Source organism: Octodon degus, unplaced genomic scaffold (assembly GCF_000260255.1).
Source record: "Octodon degus isolate 3935 unplaced genomic scaffold, OctDeg1.0 scaffold00300, whole genome shotgun sequence".
In the NCBI taxonomy this organism is placed as follows: domain Eukaryota; kingdom Metazoa; phylum Chordata; class Mammalia; order Rodentia; family Octodontidae; genus Octodon; species Octodon degus.
Genome location: NW_004524876.1, coordinates 1766204 through 1770440, shown reverse-complemented (window position 1 = coordinate 1770440; position 4237 = coordinate 1766204).

Below are 4237 nucleotides of genomic sequence, written 5' to 3'. Positions count from 1 at the left end.
TAGGATCACAAGTCCGCATCTTGTACAGCAATTAACCACTAAGAAGAATATATGCAGTGTATTATTTGTTGAAACTGTACTTCTGATTTGATTTGAAACTGTCTCATTGCTATATGTTTATCAATAAAACTGTAGAAAAAAATAAAATAAAATAAACCAGAACATTATATGAAAAAAAAAAGAAAAAAGCAAAAAAATGTAAAGCATTAAATCAAGGCTATTTCTGTGCTAACAGTCTGATAGGAAAGAATCAATAATGTTTCTTTGCAAAAAAAAATGTTTGGCATTGCAATGGAAGTTTGCATTTAATATATGTTTGCACAAAAAGAGTTTAGTCATGTATTTATTATCTAATCACAAGATTGGCCATTTCTTGAGATAAAGTATTACCCAAGTCTTAGATATAGTATATCCCCATCCCACTGATGTATGACTTGACAACAACGGCATATATAATAATAGAACATTTCTCAAACTTTTTTGCAAGACAAATCACCTGCGTAAATGCTAATATAGATCCTTTGGTTAAGAAGGCATACAACAGAGTGAATAAGAAATTTAGTCTATTGTAGAATGTGGGATGAGCTATTCACTTTGGTACTTATCAGTTAGATGAACTTGTATCAGTTATTTAATTTCCCTGTTAAGGCTAATATTTAGGTGTCCTGTAAAATCCTCCTGCACTCATCAGTGGGGCTTTGGGGAGATAACTGGGTCATCAGTGACAGTCATCAGTGGCCCATGACTAAGGATGATGCAGAAAGGTAAGACCTGTTTGGAGCAGGGGTGTCACAGGACCTGGCCTGAGAGATTATGTCTCTGTCCCTCCACCTTTGTCCTCACTCTCTGCTTCCTGTTGATATCCCATGGGTGTTTCTCCTGTGTTACAGCATCCCAAATTAATGACAGCAAATCTAGGACCAAATCCTCTATGAACTCTACATGAAAAATTTGCTTCTTAGAGTTGTGGTTGCTAGATATAATGTTTCAGTGACTGATGAACACGACTACATCATTGCATATAAATCATTTTGTTCATCTTAATTTAGATGGTAAGCCTTATGGTATTTTTACCATGGTTAAGTGAACTGTGTATTAAAGAGTGTTTGAGATCATATTAGACTCAATGTAAATTCTTTCCACAGCTAATAGGCTTTATTGGAGATATACTGACTCACAATATTTCATAATATAAGGCACCCATTCCAATCTTAGTAACTCTCCAATCCCTTATCTTAAATTGTTTTTCTTCTTTGATAATTCTGATACATTGCTTAATTTTCATATTTCACTTCACTTTACTTTTCTCTCTCCATTTCTCAGCATAGGCCTACACTTGAAGTTGGTAAGTTCTGATTCATTATCATAGTCTTAGCAATGAAAAGAGCACAACCCTCATGAACTTATAAAACATAATAATAAGGTAAATCGAGTGAATGAAAAAGCACATTATTGAAAAAACCCTTAAATTTCATACTATTATATTAAGAATATAGTAGCTTAACCCATGAAGTGTGACCAGCATGGGTTAGACTTCACCTTTCCTTCACCTGGTCACTTCTTTCTTCCTGTCTGAGGGTCCCAGACCTCCCTGTCACCAGCCATACTGAATCCAGTTGCAAAACTGCAGAGGCCCTGCCTCTTAAGTTTTTAGAGCATTCATTTTAGAAGTATAAAATTATAACTTCTGTATTACTTTGATTTTGGTATTTGTGTTTAAAAGTGCTTGTGTTACATGTAAAAAGGAAATCACATACTTTGAGAATTAGAAAAATGAGACGTGAATCTCACTTAAACTGAGAATACTAAAAAAAAAAAAAAAGCAAAAAGAAAAGTAAGTACTTGTAAGAGTCTCCTTGCAGTTTTATAACTCAACATACTCTTTCTCAAGGACCTGAAAGCCTTCCTTCAGGGAAGATGGGCCCTTCCTAGACTTTCTCTGTCTAAGGGTACAACATTGTTTCTTTGGTTCTTTGCTCTAAAATTTAAAATTATTTCCTGCGTGAAAAACAAAGGTGACTCCTTCTTAAAGAAAATCAAGCACAATAAGGCAAATATTGTTCATCTTTGCCCTTAAAATTTCCAGCCCTTTATTTTAACATTTTGAATGAGTTGCATTCTCTCTCCCTATAGATCTGAATGAAGTACCCTTTGCCAATTTTACTTTGTCCAGCATAGTGTCTTGCTTTGATAAGCAGAAATACTCATGCTTCAGGTGGTGCTATCAGGAAAACGTGAGAAAGAATTCAAGTAAATTTTGTCACAAGGTGCTTTCAGCAGATGTGAGGCAGAACGTTAGTCTGTGCTAAAGTGGTGGAGCAAGGCAGTGTGGTCTGTCAATCACAAGCTTCTAGAACATATGCACAGAAAAATAGTTCCAAGCACTGCACCTGGGACCAATCAGAAAGGGCAATTTTCATTTCTTCTCTTGAGAAATCAAACAGGTTCTTGATAAGCTATCCTAGGTCTGACATTAGCCTCAGGAGGGGGGTATACAAAAGATAACCACCATTAAACTTACATCTGCTGTGCTCTCTTCTCAGTGGTCAATTCTCATGCTGTTGAGAGTACCCTTTTTCCTATCTTTAATTTGCCAGCACTCATTCTATAGTGCACGTTTTTTTCCTACCTTTAATAAAAATAAAATATCGGTGTCTTTTGCGCTTATTTTGTCCAGTTCTTTGCTCAAGACAAGAACCTATAAAGAAACTCTGCAAAGAGCTCACAGCACCTCAGAATCCAGAGCTTCCTTTGCTCACTCTGAAGACAAAATAGGAGCCCATTATATCAGAGCCTTGGTGATACTTTTAGGATCCCAGATACTTTCAATCCTACCATGCATCAAACCTCCGCATACCATGTCTGGCTTTTGTTTCCATCCTCACCCTTGTTCCTTGATGACCCTGGATGGATTCTGACCTCAAACCCATATCTACCAATGACATTGGCTCTTGGAAGAGGGCTACCTGGGTAATGGGGGTGAGGAGAAGAAGTGTTGTTCTTTATTGCTCTCTCCTCTTTCCTCCCCACAGGAAGGGCTGTTGTTCTCAGACCTCTTCAAAAGTATTGATGCTAGCAGACCGATTTGGTTAACATCAGTACTTTTCAGTTTAAGAGATATTAATTCTTTCTTAAATAACGTTAATGTCAGTTTCCACCCTATTAATGTGCACTTTCAATTACTTCTGTAGTTTTATAAAGTAAAAGACAATGTATTTCTGTTGTTTTCCACTGCTCCTATTTTACAATTAAAATATTTTAATGTACTTTCTTTCAAAAGCTAAAGATCACTATTTCTGAAAATTTAACATAGCTTGTAAGTTATTTCCCAATTGGGGCAGTTTCAAATAGATATTTATTCAAATAAAATGTAAATGAGCTAAATATACTTTCAGAAGATTAGAGCTAAAAAAGCAACTTGCAAAATCACTTTCATCTGCCAACTGACAATATGCAGGGGATTTAGTTCTCATAACATTCGTGCTATCGCTGTTACTTAAATATGATGGGAAAATACACTGTGAGGAGAAGTTCATTTTGAATTGCTATTTGAAGGAAGGATAAACTCTACCTCTGTGTTCTATTGTGGCACTCTTTATAAAATCTTGTAATTAATTTATTTAATACATAGTTAATAATAAAGTTTTATTTAAAATAAAACTCCATTCTCCTTTCCTGCATTCCTTTTTGTACATTCCTTTTATTTATATCTATTTGAGATTTTGTTTTCTATACTCATTTAAAGTTTCTCAAATTGTAACTTGATTTCCTCTAAAAGTCTAGTTTATACTAAATTAAAAGTATTCTAGAAAGATAAGATATGGGCAATGGAAAGCAATAAAATGTAGACAAGCACACCAGCACTATTAATCGAGTGAACCTCATATGAAAGAAGAAGTCTTATTTCAAAAATTTTAGGAGCTACTTTTTCCAGAGATATTGAAGCACACATTCAAAGCAATAGTTATGGGAAATAATTTAATCACCTTTTTATCCACAAATTTCACTCATTATTGAGGATTCACTCATGTATATATGCAATTCATTCATTTGGAAATGAATGTGTATTATATGTGTCTAAGCACATTGAAGTTCACAGATTATTAACTGATGTCATAATTAAGAATAGACAGGGCTGGAGAGATGGCTCAGTGGTCTAAAGCACCTACTTAGAACAAGCTGTAGCAAAGCACAGGGACCACGGTTCAATCCCCCAGCACCACGTGCCAGCCAGCCC